This window comes from Eupeodes corollae, chromosome 1, assembly GCF_945859685.1.
Source record: "Eupeodes corollae chromosome 1, idEupCoro1.1, whole genome shotgun sequence".
NCBI classification, from domain to species: Eukaryota; Metazoa; Arthropoda; class Insecta; order Diptera; family Syrphidae; genus Eupeodes; species Eupeodes corollae.
Window position 1 is genome coordinate 81885039 of NC_079147.1, and position 16592 is coordinate 81901630.

Here is a 16592-nt window from a genome sequence, read left to right on the forward strand (position 1 = left end):
GGCAAGCGCACGCAGCAAAACAAGAGGCATAAAAAACGGTGCTGCACAGGAGGACCAGCTCTACGATCAGAAGAGGAGAGAGGATCACCGGCTTCTTAGATGGAAAAAAAGAGAGCATGAGAAGCGCGCGATCGAGGAGGTAGAGGGATGCCACAACAGTAATGAGGTTCGTAAATTTTACAAAAAGGTAAAAAAAACCTCCCAAGGGTACAAGCCACGAACCGAAGCCTGTAACAACGATCAGGAGAACATCGTAGTGGAACCGCAGTCTATGTTGAGAATATGAAAAGACCACTTCTCCAAATTATATAACGGCGATTACTAACCTTATTCCACTGTAAGGGAGATAGAACTACTCAACCTCGGCGACGCAGATAAACAATTCCGCCTACTCGACCTTGACGAAGTGAAGATAGCTATACCTAAATTTAACTAAAACAAAGCTGCTGGAGCTAAGGCATCGCTGCTGAACTATTCAAAGAAGCAGGCGATTACTTGGTAGGGAGCTTTAGTGGAATCTCAGCATATTGTGCCCGATATACAAAAAAGGAGGCATCAGTCTCCTTAACATTGCATATAAGATCCTCTCTGCCGTATTATGTGAACGTATGAAGCCGTTCGTCAATAACCTGATTGGTCCTTTTACAGTGTGGCTTCAGACCAGGAAAGTCCACTATCGACCAAATATTCACACTACGGCAGATCTTGGAAAAGACCCAGAAACTTCAAATCGATACCCACCATCTCTTTATTGATGTTTAAGCAGCGTATGACAGCATCCATAGGGAAATGCTCTACAGAGCAATGTCTAGTTATCCGTTTGTGCAGAATGACGATGGAGAATGCACGCTGCTCTATCAAGGTCGAAAAAGATCTTACCGATGCATTTGATGTCAAAAAAGGTTTTAGATGGCACTGTCATGCGACTTCTTTAACAACATTCTGGAAAGAATTGTGCAAAGCTCAACCGTTAACACTAGAGGAAAAATCTTCCAAAGGTCCATCCAATTACACGGATACGCAGATGATATTGACATGATTCGAAGATCAAAGCGTGATATCAGTGGATCGTTTTTGAGCATTAAGACACTCATCATCCCGGTTCTCATTTATGACGCTGAGGCCTGGACTCTGTCAAAGAAAGATGAGAACGTCTTAGGATGTTACGAGAGAAAAATTCTTCGGGTGATTTTTGGTCCCGTACGCATAGATGGAGAATGGAGGAGAAGATTTAAGGACGAACTGTACGGGCTGTATAGCGACACTGATCTAGTTAGCAGAATTAAAGTACAATGGCTTAGATGGCTGGGTCATGTAGAGCGAATAGACATCAGTGCTCCAGTCTGGAAGGTCTTCGAAGCAGTAGATAAAGACCGCGACTCAAGTGGCGCACTCAGTTGGGTGAAGACCTCAATCAACTTGGCTTGCGAAAGTGGAGACAGCTAGCTAGGGACCGAGATAGCTGGAGACGCATGTTGGTTGAGGCCCAGGTCCGCCCCTGACTGTAGCACCACGTTAAGTAAGTAAGTAAATAAGTATCGTCGGTATATCCCTTTTCGCAATTAAATTTGGAGTATATTGGGTATTGTGTTTTATCTGCACCACTAAAAATGTAATCGACCCAGAACATGAAAACAATGGCCTTTGTTCTTTGAGTAGGCTCCTGAGCCTCATCGATGGGGCTCATTTCAGGTACTTCAAGAAACAAATTTTTAAAATTTGAAAGGATATCAATCCAAATAAGTTCAAAGAGCATCCAATGCATCTTCAAAAAGTCAGTTTTTCATTAAGATTTTTGTATAAGGTCGCAATTTTCGAGAACATGAACTTTTCACCTGGAGGACAAGGTTATCTCACGTAGAGTTGATGTGGACTAGCCGCCAAAATAGAGCGATTCAAACATTTTTAAAGTCGAAGAAGTCTACTCTTTTTCTTTCTTTGTTAAACTATTATTATTTTTGTTGTATGTAATAAATTTTGAAGTGTCATTGTAACAACAATTTTGATCTGTCAATTTAACAGTAACAAAAATTAAATAATTGTTTCTATAACTTCAAACTGCTAATCAATTAACGAATTCGAATAATGTTAAAAATAAGTGATGAAGTAAATAAATGTTTAATTGTTTATTTGTAAGGAAACCATTCACTTTGCAAGTTCAACTCTTAAATATTTGACAATACCATGTCGTCATAATGTTGCAAATTCGAACTACTGATAAAATTCATTCGGGGCAGGGATAAGTGACAACCTTTCTTCTTTAATTATTCGGACAAATTAGTATATAACATGTCTGTTTACTGGCCTCAAAGATGATTCTAGTCTAAAGCCTGTTTATTAGTTAATTAAATTATGAAAGTGAATAGAACCTTTATAGTTTAATTGAGTATACTAGAATGTTTGCAGCCTTGAAAATGTGTTAAAGGTTAAGCCTAAGAATTTCTGCAGAAATCTAAATCTTTAATGCCCAACCCATTCATTAGTAACGAACGGCTTGGACGTTTATAAAACTTTTCTTCTTAACATATAACAATGTATAGGTATATGGGGAGAACATACGGAAATTAACCAGTTATAGAAGCTTTTCCAGCATAGACATAATTACTATCTTTTGACAAATCTCTTGAACTAATCGCCCCCATTTACTTTGATTTGATTGGCAGTGGTGGCGGGCTGCGCAATAGTTCTTGATCATTTAAGCTTCGAGCAATTTATCCAAGGTAAAAAAACAAAAGGTTCCTTATTCTATGAATATTAATTTGAACTCAAGATCATACACAAAAATACAATGCAGAGAAAAGTAAACAAAAAACAATACAAAAATTGGTCAGGCCTACCAGCTGCGAGTAGATAGCTGATGCCTATATTATGAAGTGAAACTCTTTGAATCCATTAACTTCTGGCAATAAAAAATCATTTTATGTGGCAGCCGAATATAAAATTAAGATACTCAATAGTCGTGCTTAGGCTTTTATCTCAATTGTTATTAAAACGGAAATAAATTAGGTACCTTTTTTTCCAGATCACTTCAGATATATACAACAAGTATAAAGATTAGATATACTATTCACCGCAGGACCGGATTGGATTTTGTGAAAAAATTGGAGACTTATAGGGCCCAGAAGAAAATGATCAAGTTGACAGTTATCTATCTAAAAGTTTAAACATACAGATTCGAATAACTGTTCGGATATCCAAACAATCAGGATAATATCAATAAATTCGGATACTTAAATTTGACAGTTGAAATCCGCTGATATTATTCCGGATCCAGACTCAGTTTTAGATACATCTTAGTATTAAATATTACCTTCATGCGAAAGTAAATCGAATCCTAAAATAGTAAACGAATGTTAGCTCGACGGTTTAGAACAACCATTGTTTAAAACTGATAGTTTGATTTTTAAATTTTGTATTTTTGAGTTGTTTTAAAAAATTATACAATTGGGGAACATTGAAAATAAATGTAGTCTTTTAATAAATTCTATATCACTTTATTTTAAGAAGTTACTTAGTTAGTTTCAAAAACAATAACAAACAACTCAAAATCTTCATTTTGTATTTCTTCAACCGTGTTTTAAATAATGGATGTGTATCAACCAGCATCTTTTGCCCAAGTTTTTGGAGTTTTGAATCTCAACTCACTAAGAAGATATTTTCCTGTTCCACAGATCTTCTTCCTAGTGGAGTGATGTTATTAAGGTGATACTATACGCTGGTGAACTTGTTTACTTGTCTGACAACTCGTTTTCACCTCAACTCCAAAACAAATAGACTTCAGTTAAACGTCAAAGACAATTAATTTTGAGGGTTGCCAAAGGAGAAGAATGATATAATTAAAATTGAAGCTATACGGTAGTTCAAATATTCAAAAGTGATGTTTATTTTAAACTTTAATTACGGCGCGGTGGAAATGTTTAGGATAAAAATAGGCAAGCTAAGCAAGCACTCAATATAATGTGGCGAAAATTGAACAATCGTGTAAATACAAAGTGTTCAATTTAATCTTATGAGTGCATGCGATGTTTGTTCGTGCACCCCATCAAGGAGTCTTTGCTGCTGAATTGAACGGCTTGGCTTGTTCTTGTTTCGAGCCTACACGTTAAGTGCCTGGGTGTAAATAGGGTGATACAAGTGGGTGTGCACACTCGGTTGCAGGTTTCCTCCTTGACCTTCAACGGCTTGTGCATTCCTAAGGTTGCTAGGCCTCGAGCCTTAAGGGACTCATCTAGAAGTATCCTTAACGGTTGCGGAAGCTCCACCGAAATCTATATTCTGGTACCACGGGAGACAGGAGCCCCTGGGCCTGGTCGTTTCTGGTGTCTTATTGTCAATGGTCGTCCGGGTCCAACCTGTCTGAGAGGTAGGCCTCCTTGTGGGAGTATCGTGGTGGCTGTGGTTACCCAAAATCGCGGGAACGAATGGTATCCAGGATTTCTGCCAACATCTAGGAATCCTGGGTACAAGAGGCGTTAGATAGGTCTCGCTCCTCAGCAAGCTGTGTGTGTGAGCATGAGCATGCTTCAACATGTTCACAGACTTGTGCTGGGGTGGCGCAAGCTTCCCTGGGGCGTTCAGGAAGGCAGGCTGTAGTAAGAGCTGCTTCAAATGCCAGGTTTCCATTAGGAAAATTAAGAAAGAAGGCAGACCATAAACTACACAAAAAAATTAAGAAAAGGTGGTGGTGGAATCGAGCATATTGTCGACTTTTCCAAGGAAAAAAAAATAATAAGACGGACCTGAAAAATAAAGCTTTTCCGCAGATTTCTGAATTATTTGGTGGACAACGATGAACTTTCCCACAAAATATTGCACCAATACATTACTCAAAGACAACAAAAGACAAAAGGAGGACGAAAACAGGCTCGGGAAATTAATATTATCTTCGCCTGCTTCCAAATAGAAGGGAAAGTACTAGTCATAAATATATTATTAAAAATGTAGGTTAAGTACATGAATATACGGAAGAATGGCTTTAAGAAAAACCGGATGGATGTAATCAGTTCGAATAGGGTTAGATTTAATTTAACATCGTAGTCATTAACAGGCAAGAAGCAAAAATTAGTCAAAGATGAACCATCATTTATCATATCTGTCAACTCATAAGTTCGGGTTCCAACACCTGACAAGTTCAGGGTAACAAATTTATTATTAAGCTCGTTACAATCGATAGAAATATTCTTGTTTCTTATGTGCTTGCATACACCTATTTCCTTCAAATTTTTCCACAGTCCATTTAATCAATTTTAATTTTTTAATGATGAATTTTCATTTTACTGAACAGCTGACTGTCAAAAGCCAAACAAAAATTCCACTTCGTTTTATTGTTGGTATCCCAATTTTTCACTGTTCCGATTACATCACTAAAATTTTCACTGAGGCAAGCAACAGTGATGAAATTTTCTGAGGCTCAAGACTCGATGTTATGATCGAAAGAAAACGACTTTTAATGACGTAAATTTATTGATTGCTATAAACGCTTATTCTTGAGAGTCCAGGATCGAATCTACCCTCAATAAGCACCAAGCGGGGCTTCGCAGTGGCTGATCTTGCGTCGACCTCATAAACAACTTGCAAATTATACTCCAACAATCATCTGAATACCAATCACCGCTGTACCTAACGTTTGTAGATTTTGGGAAGGCGTTTGATCGGGCCAATAGTGAATGCATCTGGAGATCGCTTATTGCACGAGGAATCCCTGAGAAAATTGGCGCTGTTATTATAATATCGAACAACAACGCAAGGTGTTTTGTGTTGCACATTGGACAGCTTATGATGACTGCCACGGTGGGTACAAATGAAAGACAAGGTATCCAAAGGAGTCTGTTTGACAAGCTTAGCCATATAGATTATGTTAACGATATATGTCTCGTGGCAAACAACACGGCTGGCTTAAATCAGATGCGTCATTCGCTGCAATTGAATGGAGAGGTGGCTGGCTTAAGGATTGACATAAATAAGACCAAAGTAATGACCACGGACCGAAGCACACAAGTTATTCTAAGAAGGGGACCATAGAGGAAGTCGAGCAGTTTAATTATCTAGGAAGTTTTATAGCTCTCGATGGCGGAACGGACCTGGATGTTAACAGTAGAATAAAGAAAGCCCCTAGCACACTTGAAATCCTTTCTCCTGTGTGGAACTCTAGCAAAATATCGCTACGCACCAAGTTGAAACTCTTTGAATCCAACGTCAAATCAGTGCTGTTATATGCTTCTGAAACATAGAAATGCTCTGCCAACATCTCTAGCAGACTACAAGCTTTCGTTAATCGTTGTCTGCATTCTGTTCTGAAGATCCGGTATCCGCAAACCATTTCTAACGTTGAGCTGTGGAATAGGACCGGACAGAAACAATTTGCCGTAGACATCATGCAACGGAAATGACTTTGGGTAGGCCATACACTGAGGAAACCGGACGACAATTTAGCAAAAAAATCCGTCCAATAGAATCCCCAGGGTAATAGACACGTTGGAAGACCAAAGACAACTTGGAGGTTGTCAGCTTTGAAGGAGGCTTGGACTCAAAGTATTCAATTGTGGCCACAGCTGAGGTCAGTTGCGGTGAATCAGGATAGGTGGAAGGATCTTGTTACTGCCCTATGCAATAGGAGGAGTTAAAGCGCTGCTGTACCAGATCCAGACATCGCACACTATCCGGGTTCAATTATTTATAATAGTTCGAAAAGTCGGATATTGGGAATCTAGAATCAGATCCAGATAATGTTCGTTACATTTTTGTTTCCTCAAAATAAAAGTTCAATATCGATAAATTCACGAAAGCTAGATCCGATATGAACATACAGTGCTTTCTTATTTAACAATTACAATTCAAAAAGTCTCATTAATTTTATTTATCGTTATTAGTATTATAAAAAGTTCAAAGCAAACGATTCCCTTTAAAAACAATAGCATAAAGTAAAAATTAAGTTGGTTCAGCACAATAAACAAGTTCAATTCATTATATTGGTCTCATCAACGAGGCTGACCTAGTCCGGCCCTTATTAAAAAAGAGATGAAACAGTAATAAAAGCTTAAGGGAAATCGGCTGAAGATTGATTGCTTAAAAAGAAGAAAGAAAAAAGGTGAAATATTTCGAGCTGTGTTAGAGGTTATGGTTCAATATTTTGTAAAAAAAAAAAATATATCTACAAGTAGTTAGGCTTCTGCTCGCCTGTCTTACTTATCCATCTAATTTACAAAGCATTACTTCTTTAACTTCTTTTTGATCTGACAATAAATCAAAATTTTGTATAATTTATATGGGAAAAGACGGTCCATGGTTTTGGTTTTTTTAAATTTCAAATGTGAAAGACGAGCCTAAATTGTGTAAAAATCTGAGGTATGGTATGTTATTTCTTTTTTAATCCAACAAACAATTATATGTAAACTTTTCGACCTTGACCGTTTTATAAATTAATTTAAAAGAGAAAAACAAAACTTGCAGGTAGGCTGAAAAAGTTATGTCTTTCATTATTTCTATTTATTGTGATTGCAAGAGATTTTTAACATATTTCTTTTTTTATTAGCACTTTAAATGAAATATTTTTATTCGAGTTGTCTTAATTCGTTCAACGGACGTCGAGTTAAGGTACAACTTTATGTAGAGGTTCATACTCCAAATCTGCATTATGCAATAAGAAAATGGTAGTTTTGCCTTAATGATGCCGATGTTGGTAGATTTGTATGAACGCCTTCACATTTTGCTTAGATGGTTGGACTGCAGACTGTAAGCGGTCACGTGCAGCAAATGGATCATTTATAGAACTTGAGTGTAGGAAAAATGTGCGACGCTTAATGTTTGGTTATTGGACCATAGGTTAGTTAAAGTACGGCTTAAAGTAATATTTTTATTTTATCTTAAAGTTTTGGCAATTTGATTGAAATGTTTACCTATCAAGTATTGGCTCTAGAGTACGTATGAAGTTTAAATTTTTAGCTTTATATGAGAATGGAGCTTAATAAATAAAGAAGCTTGGAATGTATCACTGAATCTGATGCAATATTTTAGTGTATTTCTGTCTTTATTTCTTGGTCGAACGTTTTTGATATTAATTATTATATTACCAATTTCGTTAACCCTTTATTCCGGTGTCAATTTAATTCTATACAAGTACTTTACGGTTTCTTTATGAAATCTCTAGGAACGTAACAGAAAAGCATTTTGTGGTTCAACAGTGAAACCAATTGGAAACAAAGGTTTAAAAGGGATACAAATTCAACATACAAGAGAGAAACTATTCTAAAATAATTCGTCAGAGAAAGCATTTTTGAATGTTTGCTACATTCTATCTTTATAAAGCAAGCAAGGAGAGTTTAAACAAAAACTTTATTATTTATGTCAAATTGTCGAAATATCTGACATTTAATCTCAACGAGTCGTCTGTGAAAAATTAAAATTGTAATTTTAACTGCAGCATTTTAAAAACCCGTGTTCTGATTAAGAACAGCAAGAATCAACTATGTATGTATATTAAAACTTTTCGGTAAGATTTCCAGACTTTTGAGGTTCGCCAAAAAAAGCGATTTTAAAATAAATTTTCTGGGTATGGCTGAGTATTTTATTAAAGTTATTTTTTTAAATGGTATTTCTTCATTTACCATTTAAGTTTTAACAATGCCAGTGCTTTTAATTAACGCTGCATAAGGACAGCGTAAGGTTTGTGATAGAGTAATTTTCAAAGTTTTTAAGACTATGCATTAAAGCGCTTTGCACATGAGGGGTACAACGAATGAACGAACAAACGTGATTTTACACATTTCAAAAAGTCAAATTCAAACAAAAACACATTTAAATTATTAGAAACCAACCAATGGGCACAAATGTAAGGATAATAAAATTTGCATTTTGTTCTCTAAAACAGGATTTTTTTTAAAACAGTTTGGTAGTAACGAATTGCACTGAGAAAGCTAAGAACTGTCAAACTCGATTCGCGTTTCACATACCATCCACACTGAAACGAATAAATTGTTCGCGAGCAACATAACCTCAAAATTATACCACTCTTATTTTGTTTTTGTATGAAAGATCATGTCTGAGGAAAATATTGAGAAAAGGGTAATTCAATTCGTCACTCTCTGCGAATAAAAATAAAGCCCATGTGAAAGAAAAGTCAAAATATGTGAACATCCACAGTTTACAGTTCGTAATTCGCAGCTCATGTGCAAGATGCTTAAAGCATTATTCACATGAGCACGACCAACGATTAAACGAATATTCGTCGATTTTGACATTACTTTCACATGAGATTTTTAATTCGTCGCGAATGAAGTTTGACTTTGACAATTGTTTTCTTTTATCATTATTGTGTTTTGTTTCGAAAACAAACGATTGAGAAAATGCGGTCTAAGCTGTATTTGTTTAAAAAAAAGTTATTGGTGTCCTTGTTAATAAACTAAACAAGGAAAAGATGTCATGTGTATCCATTTAATGCAAATCGGAAAATTGAAGGAGAAGAATGATTTTTTAGGTAAGTACGTGCGATTATTTTATTCGTTGCGAGTGTGGATAATGTGGAACAGGAATAAAGTTCGACAGTTCGTATCAACTACAATTCTGTTTGCAACGAATAAATTTGTATTCTTAAATTTATTAATATATGATATTGAAAAGCAAAAGTATGTATAATTAATCTAATAGAAACTATATTTCTGTCATTTTGTTAAGAATTTGTGTGAAAATATGTCTAAAACTCACATTTTGTAATTCATTCGTCGTTCGTTGGTCGCGCTCTTGTGAAAACTGCTTTATGCTTTCGTGTTAACCTCAAAAATTCATTGTTACTCTTCAGTCTCACCAAGCAATTACGTTCGTTTTTTTTTCGTTTTTGAAAAATCGAATCATACAAACTATATTCTTTGATTTTAACAGAAAAAAAACGAAATATGAACTATAAATACAGAATTTCCTTGGATAGCAGAAGTACAAACTGGCCAATTTTAAGTTTAATTTGTTTAGATTATACATACAAATGTTATAGATTTATTCTTTGGTACTTTAGATGAAATATTTTGGACGTTATGCCAAATCTCACATTTTTTTTCAGTCGCACATCAAGAATGTGAAATACTTATTCATGAGTACATATTTCCTCTTAAATTCTTTCCTATTTTCCTAAAACTAGGACAAAAATTGATAATCAATTTCTTTTTATCTCTAAAATGTTTGCATACATTTCAAATTTGTTGACTCAGGAGAAGGTAAATAGGAAAAATTTGAATTTCATCATTTCATTCATTTATAAAAAATGCCGAAAATTTCGAATAGCTTATTACATAGTTCATTGTTTGAAAATATCTTTTCTAAATTTGTTATATGTATTAAGGGCTGTATAGTTTGTGCAAAGTGGGTCAACTTTCATCCATTATCATTGCAGTGTATATATCCTCAAATAATTTTGTAAAACAATTTATTTATATATAATATCTGAATCATTACTTTGAGAGGTCTTTTATAAAATCGATTCGATTTTATGTAACGATTTCGATGGATAAGTCACACACCTCTAAAAGTTTTATCAAAATCTTAACTTATTGGGTTTAAACAAAGAATAGAACGGCACAAAATTGTTACGGATTTAGTAAAATGTTTAAACATTTTTAGCAACAAGAAGCCAGTTTTATCTTTCATTGTATATCTATCTATCATGTACATTTTTGAATCGATTTTTACAGTGTTTCACTTGACTATAAATAAAAACATTTTTGAGAAAAAAATACGTTTAATTGCGCAATTATTTAGAAAAAATGTGTATCTATTTTTCGGACATACATTAATTTTCCTAAACAGCTGATACTTTTATGTTCTCTCATTTTGTGACATATTTTTGTCAGTAAAAATTGTTTGATGGATTTCAATCAGAAATTTTTTTTATAGACAGATAGACGGCCGTCAAAAAAAAAGCAATAATGTTTTCGATAAGGAAAACCAATGATAGGTGTAACTGGCCCCTAAGAGCAGTGGATGAAATAGTCCGGACGGCACTTGCAAATTAATAGTTTTATTTTCACGTAATGTCACTAATTAAAATTAAACGTGTTTGAATGACAACTTTTTTTAAAAATTTGGGAAGGCGCCTAGTAAATTGATAAAGGGTTAGAAAATTGATGTTTAAAATTTTTAACTTAAAATCAATAAATTTAACTGCCTTTATTATCAACTTAATCAAAACTTGTTCTAAGGGAAGTCTGACTTTATTGTATTTAGCAATTTTGATTCAGATGTCAATCAAAGCAAAATAATATTCAAAAAATCAAAAACTAAAAATATTGTCTTCAAACTTTGTGTAATTCACAGAAAATATTGTTTTCGATATTCAGGTGTTTTTAACTTCCCATAGGAAGTTATTGTAATGGGTCCGTTTTGTCAAATTGAAAATGTTTACATTTCCCGACGTTTCAAGGTCCCTAGAGTCGAAATAAAAGATTTTTAGAAAGATGTCTGTGAGTACGTGTGTACGTACGTTCGTACGTCCGTACGTTCGCGACGTTTTTTTCGTCGTCCGTAGCTCAAGAACCAGAAAAGATATCGATTTAAAATAAATTTTGTTATACAGATAATAAGGCAGAAAGATGCATGAAAGGGCTCTCATAAACATTTTGGTTAACCCTAAATATCTTACGAACCAAAAACGCTAGAGACTTGAATTAAATTTTATATAATACATTGAACGTGATATCAAAGAAGTATATTTTTTGAAAAAAAAAATCCATTTAACGGTTTTTTTATAAATAAAAAAAATTTGGAAAAAAAATTTGTCACCTCCAAAATTGAACGACTTAAATAAGATTTCATCTTTAAAACAATTTTCTGCTACGAAGAATAATGTTTTTGACAGCTGATAAAATTTTGAGAAAAATCGAATTGACGGTTTTTTTTATTAAAAATAAAAATCTAAAAAAAAATCAATAAAAGTTGGTAAAAATTGATTTTCGCCTCAAATATCTTTACGAAACTTTGAGATATTGGCTTAAATTTATTTTATCTTTCAAACAATATTGTTGTCAACATTCAGTAAAATTTTGAAAAAAATCGAATTGACAGTTTTCTTACAAAAAATTAAAAACCGAAAAAAAATCAACAAAAGTTGGTAAAAATTGATTTTCGACTCAAATATCTTTTCCAAAATTTGAAATATTGGCTTCAAACTTATTTTATTTCACAGAAAATATTGTTTTCATTATTCGGTAATTTTTATATAAAAATCCAACAGTCCAAGTGTTTTTTCATAAAAAATTAAATCTACAAAAAATAGTACGCAAATTTGGTAAATATTGGTATGAGTACATATAGAGAAACTTTTAAGCAAGACAAATCGACAGACGGGATGGGAACTTATCAGTGTGGCTCCAATCCCAGCCTCTTTTTATAATTTGATTTTTGTACTGGTCAGCAAAATTTAATTTCTTTTCTATCCTACTAACAAAAATTGTTCTAAATTCAAATTTCGCCATAAAATTAGTCAATAACATCAGATTTTTAATATGTGGTAGACATAAGTTCTTAACAATAAATTGTATGAAGATTTGCAAAGTAAATGGTTGTAAAAGTAAATTTTTGTCTTCTAGAAATAGACTCATTTTAGTATGTTAGTTCGTTTCTAAAATATTTTAATTACTTATAAGTATTTCAGTCGACTCTATTACCTAGGTTCCCAAAATCGAATGATATGAAATCGAAATTTAAAGTCGCATGAAATTGTTTTCGGTATTCTATCATTCGATCGATTTCTAACTTCAAATACTTTTTGAAATCACTTCAAGTGAAATTAAAGTAACTAACATTACTATACCACATCAGTCAATAAACAATTTTGATTATTATCAAAATTTCCATAAGTTCTTATGTTTTTATTTTGTCTGTGCTTTTGCGGTAGACTTTCTGTTTTTTGCGATAAGCAGTTTCGCAATATATTATGTAGGTTGGGAAAGAAGTATAGTTTTGAAAGAACATTGTTTTCGGATTACAAAAAACATTTTTTGGTGTCTTATAAAATTGTTTTAAATGCTCTGCGCCTTCCCTCAAATACATAGTAAAAATTGGAACTTTTCAAGAATCAAGTGCATTCTATAAAAAAAGAACCTAGTGTTAATTTCATTTGAGTTAAACTATTACTGTTTTAAAACAATTTAATCTTTTTGAATTTAAATCACTTGAAAATCGCAAAAATCGGAATGTAGAATGCATGAATTCACTTCGATTTAAATTCGAAAAAAATGAAAGTGAGATTACTAAAATTCCCGTATTTTTTATTTTATATTTTTAAAAACTAAATATTATAATTCCTATTCTGCTATTGAGCTGGGGGAATTTCACTTGAATTCCCACTAATCATTATTCTGCTATTCATTCGAAGTAAATCTGTGTATGTCGGTAACGTCGGTAATACTGCGCGGTATTCTTCTATTCACGTGAAATCATTCATTCTATACAATTCAAATCCGTAAAAATTCAGCGGATTTTTCATTTGCTGTCTGGTTTGTTAATTTTTGTAAGCAAAATGTGAGTGAAAACTAATTTATTGTTAAATTTAGAATATTTGTTTTATAAACAAAAGAATATTAACATTTTAAGGGGAAGGAAGACACTTTTTAACATTTCTTCGAAGCTCTCTGTTTGAGGATTCTCTTATTCCTCTGCTTACAATTTTAATAAAAAGTCAAATTCTGCCCATTTCAACAAATTACACAAATTATTCTGTTTAGGTGGATTGATTTAACTTAATTTTTCTATGAATCAAAACAATTTATCCAATATTCCCAAGATTTTTGCATGAACAGCTGTTTATTTGAATGTCAGATTAGTTTGGGATAATGTAGTTCACCCGATGGATATCAGAATGCAAAGGCAGTCTGAAACGGAATCGAATGGGTGAATCGAATATACGATCCACGTGAATAGCAGAATAGGGCTGATAGTCTTGTTTAGACGACACACGGATTGATTGCAAAAACTAGGATGTTTTGTTAAAAATCGTTCAAGCATGAATTGTTCAGTATTTCTTTAAGAAATATGTATGACATGTAAAATGTAACAATTTGCCTAGAATTCTATGAAGTACTCAAATATTGAAACTGATTTATTAAAGACAAAGATAAAAGATTTAGAAAATCATTACGAATATTATTGTAAAAAAAAAACTACTTCATACTTTTAGAAAACTTTAACAAATGTGTTTTTTTCCAATTTAAAAAAAGAATTTCTCAAAAACCTGATGCGAGAGAATGATTTTGGAGTCAGATTTAAATAAGGCCACCAAAACCCATTGGAAAAGTTCAATTTGATTTCAAGTCGACCATTTTGGTTTTAGAAAACTGCGAACCACATCACCTTTTTCAGAATTAAGGGGATGGCCTCTTAATTAATATTTGACTCGAAAATAATTTTGGATAAATGTTATTTTTGTTTTTGTTAAAAGCTGCTAATTTAGTTGTCAACAAAAATTAATCATTTTTAACACATTCGATTGAAATTTTTAGTATTTTTTAAAAACTTTTTTCAATTGAATTATTCTAAAAATTCAAATTTAATATTCAAAAACTACACCTGTCGTTGTTTATGTGGTTTCTGAAATGTATATTATTTTCACGGTATTTTAATATTTTATTTTCTTTTGAAACCGAATTCTATAAAAGACATTGTAAATTGAAAACAAAAATAAAAACAAATTTGAACGATTTTTTTTAGCTAAAACAATTTTATAAAAAAAAGGATATTTTCATTATTTAATATGTATATAAAAGTTTAAACTTATTTGTTGGTATTTTTAAAATGTATTATTTAAATTCACCAGTAATTCAGATTGAATGTTAAGTGTCCTTTTTTTGTTTCTTAATTTAAGTTCCACTCACCTTAAAATAAATGTTTTGTCCTTTAAATGTATATATTCCAAAAAGCACCTTCCGAAATAATTTAAAAATATTAAAAAATAGATCACAAAACAATACAGTTCAGTGGCTCACTATCAAAAAATTAATTTGTGTTCCTTAATAAATCGTTCAATAAAAATACTTAATTGCACTCCAATGTAAAAATTTTTAATTTTCACGTTATTTTGTTTAACTATCTTAACAAACACTGTTCTATTATTAATATATTATTTTTTAACAATGTTGTTTTATGGTTTTGTTTTTTGTATTTTTTTTTAAATAAAATTAAATCGTCTTCTTCCTTTGCACCAATTATTATCAAACACGCAAAGCAATTATTGTTTTTAAAAGTCGAAAATAAGTCGACCAAAATTAAAAGCACACAAATTCACTTCCCGCGACTGATTGTGGTGAGTCTTGAGTAATTAATGCACAAATTTCGAACAACAAGAAACCACCAAACGCTGGCTGGTTGGTGTTAAACTACTGAGCTCTAGCCGATGAATTTCTTGGATATTTATAACAACTGGCCAAAATTAAAGAAAGAAAAAATCCGTAAAAGCCTCCTCCTTGGATTGAAAAATAAAAAGCGAGAGTATAATATAAGCTATTGGCTTGTTAACAAACGGAAAACCAAGTCTCAGTTGTCGTCGTCGTCGTTTATGAGTACGAGTCTAATCGAAGATATCCCTCTACCTTTAAAGCGAAGTCTTGAGCTTCTACAGAAGACAATATCACACCACACATCGCTTTAAAGCCTAAACTGTAACATTTTTGGACTTTTTTCTGTGCTGTTATATGGTTTTATTTTTAACAGCTTAGAGGCTATGCCCGACAGTAGGAATAGTTGATATAACAGTAAAGCTTTGACAGCGATACTCACCTCTCGTATGGTCTTGTTCGGTTTTTGAAGTCTCGACTGTAGAGCTTTGGATACTATACCTTGCTTGAGGTAAGTTTATGGGTCTGCCTGGAGGAAGGGGGTTTGATTGAGTGAGTTTTTATATGGATTATGACGAACTTAAGTCAAGTACAAGTTGTAGTCTTGTAGTCTCGTATAGTAAGCTTAAGCCATCCATCTTCCATTCATAGATTTGCTGCCATTCATGTGTTGCTGTTGGGTTGTTAGGTTGGTGAAGGTGAACTTTGGTAAACATTTACCTCTGATCAAAGTTATGACAATGCTTCTCTCATCACAGGCGATTAATTAGCGCGGGACTTTTTATCGTTCTTCTGATCTTGTGTATCTTTCATCCGATTTGATTTGAGTGAAAGTGAAAACAAAACAAAAATATCAGATCGGCTCAATGACACCAATGGAACGGAGGAAGATGTTATCTTTGATGGGCGGCTCGGTTGATGAATCAATGTGATGTGCTGACGCTGCTGAGTAAAACAGGTGGCAGTTAATGGCGTTTGTTATTGTTTTTTTTTTTTTTTTTGTTTATAACTATTATAGTATATTTTTTTTCTTGGTGCGATGTTGAAAAGTTCTCATAATATAATGATGTAAGTTTTTTATATTTGTTCGAAATAGTGAGAAAGAAGCGTTGATTTGTTGTTCCGCTTTTGATCAAAATCTTATTTATCCAAGTAGGGTGAAGATTGTTGTCAAAATAAAAACAATAAAAAATCTAGAAGAATAGTAGATATACTGAATTTGGACATTTTGTGGCTATAAAATAAGCTGCGTGAAGGTTCGGGATCATAAATCCCTAACTG

The 16592-nt window shown here is 33.1% G+C and overlaps 1 protein-coding gene across 1 annotated transcript in view; it reads right to left on the reverse strand.

Moving 5' to 3' along the window:
* The window catches only part of LOC129939764 (peroxidase), a 94066-nt gene extending 78479 nt beyond the window's left edge, over nt 1–15587 (reverse strand). The window contains exon 1 of the mRNA XM_056047889.1: nt 14853–15587. The gene's annotated coding sequence lies outside the window, so the exon portion shown is untranslated. The remainder of the gene's footprint in view (nt 1–14852) is intronic.
* Between the last annotated feature and the right edge of the window lie 1005 nt (nt 15588–16592).